The sequence below is a fragment of the Vulpes lagopus genome, chromosome 1 (assembly GCF_018345385.1).
Source record: "Vulpes lagopus strain Blue_001 chromosome 1, ASM1834538v1, whole genome shotgun sequence".
Classification (NCBI taxonomy): domain Eukaryota; kingdom Metazoa; phylum Chordata; class Mammalia; order Carnivora; family Canidae; genus Vulpes; species Vulpes lagopus.
This window is the reverse complement of record NC_054824.1, coordinates 96,286,695-96,305,512: the sequence shown is the minus strand read 5'-3', so window position 1 is coordinate 96,305,512 and position 18,818 is coordinate 96,286,695. Positions and strand designations below refer to the sequence as shown.

At 36.7% G+C, this 18,818-nt stretch overlaps 1 protein-coding gene across 1 annotated transcript in view; it reads left to right on the top strand.

Annotated features, from left to right (window-relative positions):
* The first annotated feature begins 230 nt into the window (after positions 1-230).
* Positions 231-18,818, top strand: part of ZPLD1 (zona pellucida like domain containing 1) — a 417,570-nt gene continuing 398,982 nt past the window's right edge. The window contains exon 1 of the mRNA XM_041725970.1: positions 231-326. The gene's annotated coding sequence lies outside the window, so the exon portion shown is untranslated. The remainder of the gene's footprint in view (positions 327-18,818) is intronic.

Here is an 18,818-nt window from a genome sequence, read left to right as displayed (position 1 = left end):
ACCAGGAATTTTACTGAGATCAAGTACCGATGTCTGTATATGACATATAAACCCCCCACCCGTACTTTCTCCAAATACGGTGTGAAGTAGATAGAAACTAGTATGAGGTACTGCCAAGATTCTCCTACAAAGACAGGAAGTTTTATTTTTTAGCTGCTGGGAATACTGTCAACATTCAGCACTTAGCTGCCAGTCCTCTCTGGGACTGCTGAAGAGAGGCAATTCACCCAAAGTCACATCTCCCTGCTGGGGCAGCCCATGCCAAATGACTTCTCTTATTGCCTTCTGGTATCTTGGAATGGACCCGAAGGACTCAGGAGTCAGAGGTACTGTGTAGATTAATGGGGTTTTTCCTGGGTCTACTGGTGGGTGTGTTATCCATTTGGGAACTGAGACCTCTAAACCTGCAGAGCCCTGAATAGTGATAATGAGAAGCTTCAATAGCTTGGAAAAACTCCCCAAGTAGATCACCAGGAGGGATGATAGTGGAGCTTCAACTTCGTAGTTTTTGGACCCCTGTGTACATACTATCAGAGACCTATTAGGAACCATATCAAGAACAACAGTTTAAAGTACCACATCTTAATGGATGGGATGCCTATCCTTGTAAGATACTGTCACTGATCTGACATTTTAGCTGATTTTTCTTGAGACAGTATGTGATATGACAGGTAGATTCCACAGTCATATACTGGTTTCTGCACCTCCTATTGTTATTCCCTTGATATGAGGTGTTGTAATGGGACAGTAAGTCAAATACTCTCAAATTTAACTGCTACCTGGAATATTTGCATAATACTCTCAGTAAGAATTGTTGCCTTCTCTAAGGTAGAAGGGATCTAGTGTCGTCAGCTTGTCAGCAACTGCTTGGTTGGTTTCATTGTTGTGTAATAAATCTCACCGTAACTTAAAATAACAGTTCTTTATTTTGTTTTATTCATTTTTTTTATTTTAGAGAGAGAGAGCAAGCATGAATGGTGGGGAGGGGCAGAAGGAGAGGGAAAAGCAGACACCTGGCTGAGCAAGGAGCCCAGTGTAGGGCTGGGTTCCAGGACCCTGGGATCATGACCTGAGCGGAAGGCAGACGCTTAACCCACTGAGCCACCCAGGTGGCCCTAAAATAATACAATAATAAATACAATAAAATAAATAAAAATTAATAGTGACTTAAAATAACAGTTCTATTTTGCTAAAGACTTCTTAGTTTAGAAATCCAGGAAGGATTCAGCTGGCAAGTATGTTTCTCATCCATGTGGCATCAGCTGGGGTGCCTGAAGCTAGAGGATTCACTTCTTTTTTTTTTTTTTTTTTTTTTTTTTTTTTTTTTTTTTTTTTTTTTTAATTTTTATTTATTTATGATAGTCATCAGAGAGAGAGAGAGAGGCAGAAGACATAGGCAGAGGGAGAAGCAGGCTCCATGCACCGGGAGCCCGACGTGGGATTCGATCCGGGGTCTCCAGGATCGCGCCCTGGGCCAAAGGCAGGCGTCAAACCGCTGCGCCACCCAGGGTTCCCTAGAGGATTCACTTCTAATGTGGTTCCTTCCTCATATGTCTGGTGTCTTTGTGTACATTGGCTTTTCTCTCTCTGCACGTGAAGTCCCATTCCTCAAGGCCCCTCTGAAGGACTGCCTTCTCACAACACAGTGCTCTCAAGGGAGTTCACCTTCTTATTTGGTGGCTGGCTCCTCTCAAAGAAGAGTTCCAAGAGCATTCCAAAGGGTGACAGTTGCCAGTCTTCCTAGGACATAGCTTTGGGGGAGGGGCACAGAATGTCTATATTTCTTTTGGTTGATTATGTCACTAAGGCTCCACCTGGATTTACAGGAAAGGAGGAATAGATTTTACCTGTTGATAGGGGAATGGCATATGGGGAAGGAAGGAATTGGTGGTGGCCACATTGAAGATAAACTACCACAGACAGTCTTATTGAAAGTGCAGTAACTGGTATTTGGGGTTGATCTTTGTTGTGGCAGGTAGGAGAGCTGGCAGTAGCAGTAGCTGGATGAACTTTGGAGTTCCTAAGTGGGAGTCCGGTTAGCCTCCATTTCTACTTCTGTGGCCATTTTGTTCATTGTGCCCATTGCAAGGGGTGGCCAATGTCACCTGGTCAAATAATTTTGTCTACCAGTACACGTTTTCTGTCATTTTGTTTGGGGATCATATGTAATATAATACCTTCAGATTTTGAATCCATTTTCTTCTATCCATAACATGCTCCCTATAGATTTCCTTGACCCCAATCTTTTAATCTTTTTCCTTCTGGGACTTTGAGCTAAGCCATTCTCCATAGGTCACTCCTTTTCCCACCTCAAGCAGATGACCATATGTACCACCCAAAGCTCTGTGTAACATGGAGACTTTCTCTCATCACTCTCTTTTGGGGCCCCCTTTCAGTAGGGGTGTCTATTTTGGCTTATACCTACATACTGAGCCAACTCATCTATGGAGCAAGCTTAGGCATTTTCCCCCTTTGTGAGTATATTAGTTAGTGTTCTTTCTTTTTTTCTTTTTTAATTAGTTATTTTTCTTTAGAGAAGCAGGGCCAATAGGATATGTATAAAGAGATTTATTATAAGGAATTTGATCACGTGATTGTGGAGGCCAGCAACTCCAACATCAGTGCAACCAATGTTTTGTTTTGGATCTGAAAGCTAGAAGTTGCTAAAGATATAGGAAGAGAAGATGTTCCAGTTTGAAGGTCAAGTAGCAACAAGAGCTGATACTTGAGTTTGAAAACTTCCAGGCCAGAGAATTCTCTGATCCAGAGGACAGTCAGCCTTTTGTTCTAGTCAAGGCCTTCATTTGATTGGATAAGGCCCACTTACATTATTGTCAGGTAATCTGCCTTACTCAGTCTACTGAATGAAATGTTAATTTTATCCAAAAATACCCTCCCAGAGACACCCAGGATAACGTTTGCCCAGTCAAGTTGATACGTATAATGAACCATCACAGTGAGCTAGGCCTAAAGTAACTGCTATGTGCTCATGTATATATGAACTGGTGCAATGTCAGGCCCCTGAATACTAATAGGATTTATCTCTCACCCTGTTATGTTCTGAGAGATGCCCAGGTAGACCAGGCAAATAAATGTATATGGTTATTATCTGTTATCCATCCTAAGTGAATGCGAACTGTTTCTGATTCCCTTTTCTGGTAGGATTGAAAAATAATGCATTTACCAGACTAATTGTTCTAATATTTATGGGATATTTCTTAATTTTGCTACTTATTAAAAATGTCACTTCATACAGGCCTGAGTCTGATGGGAATCTCTGGTCTACAGATCTAGTCTATATTTGAGTCAGCGCCACACGTCCTTAGTTTAGCTAACATTGGATGCTTTGATATCTGGTAAGACATGTTTTCCTACACTATTTATATGTATATATTTTAAATGTTTGCAAATTACCTTTCCAAAAACATTTTCAGGTTAGTTTGTGATGTTCCATAGAAGAAAGCCATAGTGGAATTTTTGTTGGGATTCAACTAAACTTCTAGTTATTGCTGTTGAACACATGACTCTGAGAGAATAGTAATGCGTAAATGTGAAAGGGGTTAGAGGAAGTTTGAGTCATAGATGCCCTGGTAAAGTTTGATAGAAACAAACAGGCAAAACCTCATGTTTAAATAAATATCCTAAAATTCAGCAGCCAGAGTTTTTTCTTCTGATGGGAAGTTTTTTCATGAGCCACAGAGTAAATTTCCACAATTTCTATTTAGGTTTTCTCTTAATGCACCGTTTCTGAGTATTTGTTTTTTCATTCTATAATTGATTTTAATGGCTCAGGCCAGATCCAATAGGAGATCCAGTCCACAAAGTGGACATTGTGCTGAGTTGCTTAAATCCCCTTTCAGAAGTGAATTCTTATTAGCTTCTGGAAATGCAGTCAGAAAGCAGCCCTCAGTAGTCAGCCCATTCTGTGGGAAATGTCTCTGCTAATGTGTCACCTCTTCCTCCTTCCCAGGGAAGCCCACATTCTAACGTAAAGGCCTGGGAATGTAAATGTCCTCTCACCCCAGTATGGGACAATCCTGGCTTAAGACTTCCACTTCAGGGTGGGCTGAGGCCTTCATGGAGACATTACTGTAGAATAAAAGACACACAGAAGAGCTCACAAAAAGGGTGCATAGATAAATGGATTGTGGCAAAGTAAATCTATCTAGTAACTTTACCAATAGCTATGAACCCACCTCATGTCCCCTCTCTAGCAACAGTCCCTTCCTCTTTTTTTTTTAGTCCCTCCCTCTTCATGAAAGTTAACCACTGCTCTGATTTCCAACATCAAAGGCAAATTTGAGGTGTGACTATCATATCATGAAATGCACAGATATTAAGTTTACAGTTCCATAAAATCTGACAAATGCATACACCTATGTAACCCACAACCCTGTCAAAATAGAGAATGTTTTTGTCACCCCAGAGAGACGATCATATTCCTTTTCAGTCCATCCTTACTCCCAGAAGCAACTATTCTGGTTTCTATCACCATACATTACTTTTGCATGTTCTGGAAGTTTGTATAATTAGAAGCAAATAGTATGGTGTTTTGTTTGTGTGTGTGTGTGTGTGTGTGTGTGTGTGTGTGTGTGTGTGTGTGTCTGGCTTCCTTTCACTTAGCATAATGTTTTTGAGATTCATTCTTGCTGTTGTGTGTGTCAGTAGTTTATACCCTTTTGTGGCTGAGTAGCAAGCATGTCATCGTATGAATATATCATAGTTTATATATCTTCTGGTTGATGGACACCTGTTTAGTTTTTGGCTATAATAAAGCCACAGTGAATTTTGTACAAGTGTTTTTGTAAACATAAGTTTTCATACCTAGGAATAGAACTGCTGAGTCATAGGGTGAATGTACGTTTAACTTTTTTAGAAGCAGTTTCCGTTTTACACAGGCACCTATAACATATGAGAGTGCTAATTGCTCTATGTCCTTGCTAATGTTCGGATTTGTCAGTCTTGTGGTTTTCTTTCTGAAGTTTTAAAAATTTAAGTATGGTTGACATACAATATTAAATGAATTTTAGGTAGACAATTAGTGATTCAAAAATTTTGTACGTTATGAAATGCTTGCCATGGTAAGTATAGTTACCCTCTGTTAACATAAAATGTCATTACAATATTATTGACTATATTCCCTATGCTGTATTTTCATCCCTGTGATTTATTTATTTTATAACTGGAAGTTTGTACCTCTTTTTTTTTTTTTTGTGGAAGTTTGTACCTCTTAATCAACTACCTATTTCACCCATTACCCCACCTCTCTCCCTCTGGCAACCACCAATCCATTCTTTGTGGGAAGAAAGAACTATGGGAAACAGAACTCTGAGTCTGTTTCTGTCCTTTTTCTTTGTTCTTGTTCATTTGTTTTATTTTTTATATATCACATATAAGTGAAATCCTACAAAACTTGTCTTTCTCTGTCTGACTTATTTGACCTAGCATTATACCTTCTATGTCCATATATGTTGTCACAAATGGCAAGATCTCATTCTTATTTTTATAGTTGAGTTAAAAAATCTTATTTTGTATGATATATACATGTAGTATTCCATTGTGTATATATCATATTTTTATCCATTCATCTATTGACGGACACCTGAGTCGCTTCCATATCTTTGAAAATAATGCTCTACTGTAAATAATGCTGCAATAAACATGGGGGTGCTTATATCTTTCCAAATTACTATTTTTTTATTTTGGGTTAATACTCAGAAGTGGAATTATTAGATTATATGGTATTTCTATTTTTTAATTTTTGAGGAATATTCATACTGTTTTCCACAATGGAAAATTTACATTTCCACCAACAGTGCACAAGGGTTCCTATTTCTCTACATCATCACCAACACTTGTTATTTCTTGTCTTTTTGATACTAGCCATTATGATAGATGTGAGGTACTACTATCTCATTGTGGTTTTGGTTTGCATTTCTCGAGTGATGTGTAACATCTTTTCATATGTCTTTTGGCCATTTGCGTGTCTTTTTTTTGAAAAATGTTTACTCCATTCTTCTGCCTATATTTTAACTGGATTACTTGCATTTTTGGTTTTAAATTATATGAGTTATATTTTATGTTTAACTTCTTATCAGATATAAAATTTGCAAATATCTTTTCCTATTCAGTAGGTTGCCTGTTCATTTCATTGATCATCACTTTTGCTATACAAAAGCTTTTTAGTTTAATGTAGTCCCAAAAGTTTATTTTTGCTTTTGTTTTCCTCGCTTCACAGACAAGATTCAGAAAAATATTTTCAAGACCAATGTCTGAGTGAATTACTGTCTATGACTTCTTTAAGGCGTTTTATGGTTTCAGATCTTGCATTTATTTCTGGGCTCTCTAATCTGTTTTATTGATCTATATGTCTATTTTTGTGTCAGTACCATATTGGTTTGATTACTATAGCTTTGTAGTGTAGTTTAAATATTGGGATTGACTATTTGGGTTTTTTTGTGGTTCCTGACAAGTTTTTAAATTTTTAGTTCTAATTTTGTAGAAAATACTATTAGTATATTGATAGGAATTGCATTGGGTCTATAGATTCCTTTGAGTAGTATGGACATTTTAACAATAGTAATTCTCCCAATCCATAAGCAAGGTATATTTTTCCATTTATTTGTGTCATTTTCAATTTCTTTCATTAATGTCTTATAGTTTTCAGAGTACAGATCTTTCACCTCCTCGGTTACATTTATTCCTAGGTATTTTATTCTTTTTTGGTGCAATTGTAGATGGAATAGTTTTCTTAATTTCTTTTTCTCCTCCTTCATTATTATCACAGAAAACACAACAGATTTCTGTATATTGATTCTGTATATTGATTTTGCATCATGTTACTTTACTAAATTATTGGTTCTAATGTTATTTTGGTGGAGTCTTTCTTTAGGGTTTTTTACATATACTTTTTCACCTGCAAATAGTGACAATTTTACTTCTTCCTTACTAATTTTGATGCCTGTTCTTTTTCTTGTCTGATTGCTTTGGCTAGAGTTTCCAGTACTATATTGAGTAAAAGTGGTGAGAGTGGGCATTCTTGTCATGTTCCTCATTTCGGAGCAAAAGCTTTTAGCTTTTCCCCATTGAGTATTGTTATCTTTTTTTTTTTATGTGCCTTTGTTATGTTGAGGTATGTTCCCTCTAAATCCATATTGTTGAAAGTTTTTTTTTTTTTTATCATGGATGGATGTTGAGTTTTTTTAAAATGATTTTTCTGCATCTACTGAGATAATCATATGATATTTATCATTTATTTTGTTAATATGGTGTACCACATTGATTGCCTCGCATATATGGATCTATCCCTGTTTGGAATAAATCTCATTTAATCATGATTAAATGACCTTTTAATGTACTTTTTAAATTCAATTTGCTACTATTTGTTGAGGATTTTTGCATCTATGTTCATGAGGGATATTGGTCTATAATTTTTAAAATTTTGATAGTGTCTTTGGTTTTGGTAACAGGTTAATGTAGAATGCATTTGGAAGGATTCCTTTCTCCTATACTGTTTGCAATAGTTTGAGAAGGGTACGTATGAACTCTTCTTTACATATTTGGTAGGATTCACCTGCAAAGCCATTTGGTCCTAGATTTTTGTTTGGAGTTTTTTGATTACCAATTCAATTTTGTTGGTAGTAATCAGTCTGTTTAGATCTTCTATTTTTCTGGAGTCAGTCTTGGAAGTTTGTATGTTTTTAGGTATTTATCCATTTCTCCTAGGTCGTCCAATTGGTTGGCACGTAATTTTTTATGGTAGTTCCTTATAACTCTTTATATTTCTGTAGTGTTGGTTGTAACTTCTCTTTCATATCTAATTTTATTTTATTTTATTTTTTAAAGATTTTATTTATTTATTCATGAGAGACACACAGAGAGAGAGAGAGAGAGAGAGAGAGAGAGAGAGAGAGAAAGGCAGAGAAACAGGCAGAGGGAGAAGCAGGCTCCATTCAGGGAGCCCGACATGGGACTGGATCCCGGCCCCCAGGATCACACGCAGGGCTGAAGGTGGCGCTAAACCACTGGGCCACCTGGGCTGCCCCTAATTTTATTTTTTTGAGTCCTTTCTCTTTTTCCCTTGATGATTCTTGCTAAAGGCTTATCAATTTTGTTTACTTTTTCAAAGAACAAGCTCTAGATTCATTGATTTTCTTTCTATTTTTAAAAGTCTCTATTTCGGGATCCCTGGGTGGCGCAGCGGTTTGGCGCCTGCCTTTGGCCCAGGGCGCGATCCTGGAGACCCGGGATCGAATCCCACGTCAGGCTCCCGGTGCATGGAGCCTGCTTCTCCCTCTGCCTGTGTTTCTGCCTCTCTCTCTCTCTCTCACTGTGTGCCTATCATAAATTAAAAAAAAAAAAGTCTCTATTTCATTTATTTTCACTCTGATCTTTATTATTTCCTTCCTTCTACTAATTTCAGGCTTCCTTTGTTCCTCTTTTTTCAGTTCCTTTATGTGTAAGGTTAGATTTTTATTACACATTTTTCTTAAATCTTGAGGTAGGTCTGTATCATTATAAATACCCCTCTTAGCCTGCTTTTGCTATATTCCAAAGATTTTGAACTGTTAACTTTCCATTTTTTATTTGTCTCCCTGTAGTATTTGATTACCTCTTTGATTTCTTCATTGACTCATTGGTTGTCTGGTAGCATGTTTTTTAGCCTCCATGTGTTTGTGTTTTTTCTTTTTTTTTTCTTCTTGTAATTGATTTCTAGTTTCATACTGGTGTGGCTGGAAAAGATATCTGACATGATTATTTCAATCCTCTTAAATTTATTTAGACTTGTTTTGTAGCTTAATGTGTGATCTATTCTGGAGAATGTTCTATGTGCACTTGAAAAGAGTTTTTATTCTGTTGTTTTTGGGTAGGATGTACTGTGTATATATATTAAGTCCATCTGGTCTAATGTGTCATTCATAGCCGCTGTTTCCGTACTGATTTTTCATCTGGATGATCTACTCATTTATGTGAATGTGGAATTAAAGTCTCCACTATTATCATATTATTGTGAATTTCTCCTTTGTGTTTGTTTATATTTGTATTATATATTTAGGTGTTCCTACGGTTGGGTACATAAATATTTACAATTATTATGTGCTTTTGTTGGATTGATCCCTTTATCATTATGTAATGCCCCTTTTTGTTTTTCATTAAGTCTTTTTTTTTTTTTTTTTTGGTCTGATATGACTACACTAACTATCCCCCCCTTCTATTTATGGGTAATATCTTTGTTCATTCTTTCTTTTTTAATCTGTATGTATTTGGTTCTGAAGTGAGTCTCTTGTAGGCAGCATATATTTGGGTCATTTAAAAAAATCCATTCAATCAAGGACGCCTGGGTGGCTCAGTGGTTGAATGTCTGCCTTCGGCTCTGGGCATGATCCCAGGGTCTAGGATCAAGTCCCGAATCAGGCTCCCTGTGAGGAGCCTACTTCTCCCTCTGTCTATGGCCCTGTCTCTCCCTCTGTTTCTCTCATGAGTAGATAAATTAAAAAGAAAATCCATTCAATCACCCTATGTTTTTTGATTTGAGCATTTAGTCTATTTACATTTAAAATAATTGTTGATAGATATGTACTTATTGCCATTTTATAAATTGCATCTGGTCGTTTTAATAGTTATTATGTATTCCTTTCATCTTCTCTTGCTCTTTTCCTTTTTGATTTGATGATTTTCTTTAGTGTTATGCTTGGATTCCTTTCAGTTTATTTTTTGTGTATTTATTATAGGTTTTTGGTTTGGGGTTACCATGAAATTCATATATAATGTTTTATGTACATAGTAGTCTATATTAAACTGATAGTAGCTTAAGCTTAAAATTCTTAAAAGTACTACAGTACTTAACTCTGTACATCTTGCATTTCTTATATCCTATTTTACACTTTTTAATGTTATATATCCTTTAATTTTTAAGATATAAATTGATTTTACTATTTTTGTCTTTTAACATTTACATTAGCTTTACAAACTATCTACTCTCTTTACTGTATGTTCACTTTTACCTGTGAAATTTTTTCTTTTCATAGTTTTCTTTTAGTTACAGCCTTTTTTTCTCTACTTAAAGAAGTCCCCTTACCTCTTGCAAGGACATTTTAGCAATGATGAGCTCCTTTAACTTTTGTTTGTCTGAGAAACCCTTTATCTCTCTTTCAATTCTGAGTAATAACCTTGCTAGGTAAAGTATTTTTTGGTTGTAGTTTTTTTTTTCCTTTAAGCACTTTGACTATATCATGCCACTGTCTAAGGCAGAAAAATATTTCCAAGACCAACATTTTTGCTGAAAAATCAGGTGATAGCCTTATGGGATTTCCTTTGTATCTAACTATTTGCTTTTTTCTTGCAGCTTTTAAGACCCTCTATCTTTAATTTTTGTTATCTTAATTATTATGTGTTTTTTGTGGACCTCCTTGGATTCATCTTGATTGGGGCCTCTTATACTTCTTGGAACTGGATGTTTGTTTCCTTTCCCAGGTTGGAGAGTTTTCAGCTATTATTTCTTCAAATAAATTTTCTGCTCCTTTCTCTTTCTCTTTTCTTTTTGGGACCCTTATAATGCAAAGGTCATTACGCTTGATGATGTTGCAGAAGTCCATTAACCTATTCTCATTAAAAATTTTTTTCTTTTATTTTCTTAAGAAGATTTTATTTATTTGAAAGAAGGAGAGATAATAAGCTGGGGGAGGGGCAGAGAAAGAAAGAGAAGCAGACTTCATACGGAGCAGGGAACCTGATGTGGGAGCTAAATCCCAGGACCCTTATATCATAACTTGAGCCAAAGGCAGACACTTAGCTACTAAGCCACTCAGGTGCCCCTAACAAATCTTTTTACTTTTTGTGGTTCATCTGGGTTGCTTTCCACTATCCTGTCTTCTGGATCACTGATCTTTTCCTCTGCTTTCTTTACTCTATTGATGATTCCCTCTAGTGTATTTTTCATTTCAGTTATTGTATTCTTCAGATCTGACTGATGCATTTTTACATTTTCTATTCCTGTTGAAGTTCTCATTGAATTTAACTGCTTTTCACTCAAGTTCAGTGAGTATCTTTACAAACATTATTTTAAACTCTTTATCAGGTTAATTGCTTGTCTCTATTTCACTTAGTTTTTTTTTTTTTTTTTTTTTGGTCTGGTTTTGTCTTATTCTTTCATTTGAAATGTATTCTTCTATCTTTTCATTTTCTCTAACTCTCTGTGTTTGTTTCTATGTATTATGTAAGTTAGCCTTACCTCCTTGTTGTGAAATTAGTGGCCTTATATAGAGAGCACTTTGAGGTTCCCAGTAGTACAATCCTCCCTGGCCACCAGAATGATGTGGGCTCTTACACCGTTCTTTTGTTGCTGGGCCATGACTCCTGTGGCATGCTGGTGGGTGGGACTAGCTCTCAGCCTGGCTGTCTGCAATGACTAGCTGTGACTGCTACAGGTACACTGGTGGGCAGAGCTTATACCAGTGGCTGGCTTAGAGGCCCCACTGGAGCTACTGCTGACATGCTGATGGGTGGGGTTAGCTTTGCCCTTCCCTGGGACAGGAGTCTTTCTGGAAGGGCACTATCCTGACCAGGGCTACCCACTGGGTGTGTCAGGGTGGTAGTTGCTCTCCAGAGGTTGGAGGTTGGCAGGGGGCACTGGTCCCTACTGAAGCTGCTCACTGGGTGTGGTGGGTAGGGAGCTGCTTTGGATGGGTGCCTGATAGGGTAGGTGTGGTGAATCTGTTGGGGAATGCTGAGGTGCGGCAGGTGGTGTTAGCAAGGTAAATGTAGGGTGTTGGAAATGATTTTTGCAGTGTCTGGAGAACAAGACTGAGGAGGACAAGTATAATGGTGCCTGCCAGTGCTTCCATTCCTGGAGAAAGCTCCTGCAGATCCTTGTCCCTCTGGCATATGTTCTAAAATTAATCAATAAATCTTCTTTACATATAACCCAAGTGCTTTTTAAACTATTGCTTCTGTGTTGGGTCTTGGGCTGAGTTATATAGTGTGCTGGCTGTTGAAGCATGAAGACTCAGTTTCCTGTAGGTCTCCAAAACTCCTGGAGTTAAGAGCTGCCAAGTTTCAAAGTTAGATGTTATAGAGGCTTGTCTTCCTGCTGTAAATCCCCAGGGTTGGGATACCTGGTATGGGCTTAATCGTCTTGCTTCTCCAGCCATGTATTACCCTCTTGTGGGTTGCCTCACTGGGGGTTTTGTTCCCTACTGTGTTTCTATCCATTTGGCCCTCTTGATGTGGTCTTCTCTTTATGTCTTTAGCTGTGGAATATCTGTTCGGATAGTTTTCAGGTTGTTTTTAGTGTGAGTTGCTTTATGTGTAGTTTTGTTTGGTGTATGTGTGTGGGAGGAGGTGAGGCCAGGATCCTCCTACTCTGCCATTTTCTGATCTCCCCCCCCCCTTTTTTTTACTTTTAACAATCGATAGCCTTTTAAAGAGATTTAAAAATATACATATGAATATTTTTTGAAAGATCTTACATATTTTCTAATATATTTATCATTTTTGGTGTTTTTTTAATTGAAGTATAATTGACACACACTGTTATGTTAATTTCAGGCGTACAATGTAGTGATTCAACAAGTCTTTACATTATGCTATGCTTGTCATAAGTGTAGCTACCTTCTGTCCCCATACAATGGTATGGCAATACTATTGACTATATTCCCTATGCTGTAACTTTTATCTCTGTAACTTGTTCATTTCACAATTGGACACCTATATCTCTCACTTTCCTTCACCCATTTTGATTATTTATCCACCTCCCTACTTTCTGGCAGTTACCATTTTGTTCTCTGTATTTGTGAGTCTATTTCTGCTTTTTGTTTATTTTTTGTTTTGTGTTTTAGATTCCATATATCAGTTAAATAATATGGTGATTGTGTTTATTTGTCTGACTTATTTCACTTAGCATTAGTACCCTTTAGATTGATCCATGTTGTCCCAAATGGCAAGATCTCATTCTTTTTTATGGCTGAATAAACTCCTTTTGTATGTGTGTGCTTATATATGTATATATGTATATAAATCAATCACATCTTCTTTATCCATTCACCTATCGATGGACACTTTAGTTGCTCCCATATCTTGGCTATTGTAAATAGTACTGCAGTAAACATAGGGGTTCATATATCATTCTGTATTAGTGTTTTCATTTTCTTTGGGTAAATACCCTGTGGCGGAAATTACTGGATCTATGGTATTTTTATTTGTAATTGTCTGAGGAAACTATACTGTTTCTCGTGTAGCCCCACCCATTTACATTCTGACCAACAGTGCAAGGGTTCCCCTTTCTCCACATCATCACCTACACTTACTATTTATCTTTTTTGATGCTAGCCATTCTAGCAGATGTGAGATGATATTGATTTGTGATTTTGATTTGTATTTCTCTGATGATTAGTATTCCGGTCTGCTTGCTGACTCTATTCCCCAAAGAATTACCTTGTGCCACCTGAAAAATCCAGTAGGATGCAGAACATGGGCCTGTATGTAAAGTTCCCCCATTAAATACCTCCCTCCCAGCAGTCATCGAAACCAATGAGGTTGCTGTTGAGAAAATATTTATTTGTTCTTTTAGGGGGAAAGAGGATATTGAATATGAAACTTCCCATGCTACATTGCTGCTACATTTGATTTTCCACTTGATAGCTAGGTCAGCTCTTCAGGCAGGCTTATCTGCTGGCTTTTAAAAATGTAACTATTATAAGAAAGAAAGTATTGACACTAATAGGAAACAACTTCTAAAGAGGAAATGATGAAGGGAAAGAGGAAGCTGATGGGCATCAAAAGAGTACTGTCAGCAGTTTCAAGTGAGACTAGTCTAATTAATGTTTTAAGCTTTGAGGTCACAAAGAATCCAAGAGAGAAAATCCCTTATCCATTCTTGTTCCTCTTCCCCAGCAGGACAAAAAAATAATCTGGGAGCATTACTTCATAGTTTGTGGGTTAGGTTGGAAGTTGTGAGGGGGGATCTTAGTTATCATTTACTGTAAGTGTGTTGAGAAAAAAATTCTCTACAGTGCTGCTGCCTCCAAAACTGGGAGAATTTTCAGGTTAAAATAAAGTCTTACTGTTTCAGGGCATTATTCTAGCCACGAATTGAAAAATAAAACTATGGGTAAAGCAATTCTAGTAATTTCCTTCATGGAGAAGATGGTAAATGAATATTTGAATCATAAATATATTTTTGTGGGGGAGAGTTTTTTTCTGATGTAGTCCTGTTAAAGTAAAAATAAAAATGACTAGTTCCCTTCTCTTTTATAAAATAATGCATATTAACTGGCAAGCCCAATAAGCAAATAAAGTAAAGCAAAACAAAACAGATGATTTACAAAACATATGTAGATTGTACCCCAAATAAGACTTCATGTTTAATAACAATTTTAGCGAGGAAAAAACTTGAAGCTGGCATTTTACTGAAATGTGAAGCTACTGGGGTTAGAAGCATGGCTATTCATTTTGGAATCCTTAGGGTCTTACACAATGTTTGGAATATAGTTACATTTTTTAATGAATGGTTAACTAAACACATAGATGAATAAACTGGAAACAAAGAAAATCTAGAACCAACTATTATGTGATAGCATGTTGCTAGAGTTCTGTAGAGAAGTAGGAAAAGTGCCCTAGTCATCATGGTCAAGTGAGTGCCTGATAATTTTGATGTTGGCAAGGCCCAGTCTTCATTGTTCCCTGGCAGTTGCCACTGACCCCACTCACCAGTGGGGCAAAGATTATGTAATCTAACCCTAATCTGCACTTCCACCTGTATCCTTCATATCTCCTACATGAACTCTCTCCTTTGGATAAACTGTTCTACTCATTATTCTCTGAATATTTCATACTCTCTTGCTTCTCTATGCCTTTCTTCACATTAAACATGTAATGTATTCCTCTGCGTATTTGCTTACAAAATCCTACCTATTCTTTCAAGTCTATCTCAAACACCAACTATTTCAAGAAGATCCCCCGGTTATCCTCATTCTAAGTAAGACTGCCTTAGACCACCTATTATCTCTTTGATCACATAACATTGATTATATACTCATTTTCATTGTAGTTATTTTAGAGAACAAAGAATCCATATTACACATTATTTTTTTCCCTTCACAAAGCATTGAAATTTGGTGAATTGACTGACAGATTCATTTAGCATAAAGTACTAATTGATTAATCTTATCATTTACCATGTAGACATCATGAAGAATGCCAATGGTACTTTAAATGTTAAGAAGTTTAAAGTCTACTGAGGGAGACAGGATATATAAAAACAGTTGCAAAACAATGTAAAATGTAAAAAAAAATACATAAAAAATTATGGGTTTAAAAGTGTTGATAACATACTTCCATGTTTTGACATTACAGGAAAATTTATTTAAAAAGGTGAATTTTACTTGGTTTTGAACAAAGGGTAAGATTAAGGCATGGAGCAGGACATATCAGAGAAAAGGAATGGTGTAAACTAACTGGGGAGCTGGGATAGGGAAGCACTGATTTTTTGGGAATGGAGTATTTCAATTGGGTTTAGGTCTTGGTGTTTTGGGAAATAAAGGTAGAAAGATAGTCTGTGATATCGTACATACTAAGAAATTAAGACTTTTTGGTAATCAGAGACATGTACAAGAGGAGTCATTTGATCAGACTGTACTTCCAGTTAGACTAGCATTAATGGGACTGTGCTTTGTAGAAAGGGAGAGACTGAAGGATGAGTGGATTGCTTTAGTCTATGTAGAAGTAATGGGAGCATGGTAGTGGCAGTGGGAATGAGGAGGGGAGGACAGTTTTAAATAGAAGACTCAGATATGATCAGCCAAACTGGGCCATTGGTTGTCAGGTTGTGAGGGTGACATCAGAGTCAAAGAGAATAAGGAGGTTTGATTCTGGGTGACTGGGTAATTGACTATATTATAAATTAAACTGCAGAATATAACAGGGGATATATTTGGAAATAAGGGTCTTAAATGTAGTCATTGACATAATTAGTGTGAGGTGTTTTATACGGAAATCTAGATGGAGATGTCTCTCTTATCAATTGGAAATGCTGAGCCTAAATGTAGCAGAGACTGCAGGGCTGCAGATAGTCAGGAGCCATATTTCTAGAAGTCCCAGTTGAAGTCATGATATTTATTGAGAATGTTTTGGGAGTATAAGCAAGAACAGGCAAGAGCTCCAAAGGTTTATCCTTGGGGTAAGCCTGATTTAGAGGCTAAGGGTAGAAAAGGGAGCCTGATTAAGTGGACAGAGAAGACTGGGTTGCAGATGTAAGAGGAACACTGAAAGTGTTACCGCAAATGCCAACACAGGAGGAGGCTTTCCAGAAAGGATGATCTGTTGTGTTAATGTTACACAGAGCTGTAGAGGTTAAAAAGCATTTGGTTTGTTACTATATGATCAGATAATGACCTCTGACAGTCTAATTTCACACCAGACTATAGTGTATAATCAAGTAATAGAGGGCAAAAGGCAGATTATCAGGAATTAGGATTGTGTAGAGAATGAAGAGAATGGAGGTTCTAAGTATTTGAAAGAGTTTGATGCTGAAGGGAAGGAGAGACATACAAGCAACATCTCAGAGACATACAAGTACCCTCTACCTTTTTTGTTGTGGTGATAGTTTTCTTTTGAGAATGAAGAGACTATTCCAGGCTTAACTGAAGATGAAGAAACAAAAGGATAAGTTGAACAGAATGCTTTTCAAGAGGTTGCCTCATAGAGAATATTTCTATGGCTATCCATCACCAAAATAAAACAAAGCACCATGATAGCAAGTCTTTTAGTATTACATAGAACACATAATAATAGTACCTGAACATCATATTTGTAAAAAGGCAAATTAGAAGCTGAAATCACTCACTTTATAAGATTACAAAAGGATTGTTGGATTATTTTAGGTGCTAATTTCTCAAGTGTTTCTTTATAGATCATTAAATGCTCAACAGTGTAAACAACTAGAAACTAACATTTCAACCAACGTCTGATTAAGTATCACCAGAAATTAAGATAAAACAACCTTTATTAAAGATAAAAAGGGTATAGTTACATTTCTGGTTTAATATTATTTGCTGTACAAGAAAGGAAGCTAAGTCACTCTTCTGGTCAATTTAAGATTCTTGGGACCCTGAATGTGTCTAGCCAATTGTTTTGTGCCTCGTGGGAAAGCCCCATCAGAAAAGTATGTGAACCACCTGAGTGTGCTGGAATGTGGCAAGGAGATACTTATTACTCTAGGAAGTTCTGAATGCATATCATCTTCAAGAAAATTAACGATGCACTCAAAGGCTGCATTTTCCTGCAGAAAGTGCTATATGAGATAAAAACTAAAATCCTTAAGTTCTACAGCAATTTTTAGAACATCACCTACTCAGAACACTCTAATTTTAATTAATATACACACTGCTGTAAGTAGCTTAATGGCTTAGCAACAATACAGGGCTGAGGCATTTGACAGGAATAAGAAAATTCTTGGGTTCTTTGGCATGAAAGTAGAAGCTATTTTCAGATATTTGAATGCTACAAAGCTGCAGAGGGTCTTGCTCTAGTATTGATCTGGGTTCTGACCAGCACTTGCACTTGAGGAAATTATTCAAGGTTGGGAAAAAAATCATTTAAAAAGAGTAGATGGAAATATGTTCAGTATTCACGCAGGGCCAGGAATAGCGTGTTCCCACTAACTAGATATGAAAATGTCATAATTCATAGGTAGAGCACCCAAAGATTCTTGCTTCCATAGTGGGAAATACTTAGACCTACAATAATGTGTAAACTGCCTCACAAATTTTAAAAGCAAAACCCAAAATGGTTGAACTATTCCCAAGTAACTTAAGTGCATCCTAGAAGAAAGGTTAAGAGTATTTAAAAAATAGCAAAATATGCAGCAGTCTATGAAATAAAATTCATGTCTGGCAAGCCATCAAGAATTACCCAGTATGAAAAAATCGGGAAACATGACTCATAATGAGAAGAAAAATAACACCACTTTGTAACCGGCACAGATGTTAGAATTAGCAGATAGGTATTTAAACAATTTTTAAAAAATATTTCATTTATTTATTATATATAGAGAGCATTAGAGAGAGAGAGAGAGATTGTGCACACAAGCAGGGGGGAGGGACAGAGGGAGAAGCAGACTCCTTCCTGAGCAGGGAGCCTGACGTGGGACTGAGATCATGACCTGAGCTGAAGGTAGACAGTTAACCAACTGAGGCACCCGGGTACCACAGTCTTTAAGCAATTATTATAACTATTTTATATGTTCAATAAGATAAGTAAAGACACAGAAGTCATAAAAAAGTCCCAGATCGACATCTATAGATGAAAATTTCAATGTCTGAGTTAACAAATATACTGGATGGAATTAATGGCATTTAGACATTGTAGAAAAACGAATGAACTTGATAACATACAACAGAAGCAGTTCAAAATGAAACACATAGTCAAAGGGAATAAAAAAATAATTGGAGCGTCATGAGCTGTAGGACAACTTCAAGCAGTGTAATATAGATGTAATAGGAGTTCCTGAGAAAGGAAAACACAGAAAAGTATTTGAAGAAGGAATGGTTGAAAGTTTTCCAAATGTAGTGAAAATTACAAACACACAGATCAAGAAGTACAATGAAACTCAAACATAAGCAATTTGCAGATAACTACACCGAGGTATCTCATTAACAAATTCATAAATAAAGTTGATAAAGAGAAAAATCTTACATGTAGTGAAAGAAAGGTACACATGGTATGTATGGAGGAGCAAAGATAATGATCATAGCAGATCTTTATCAGAGACAATGCACTGCAGCAACACAAAGCAACAAGAAGATCGTGACTCAACATCTTAA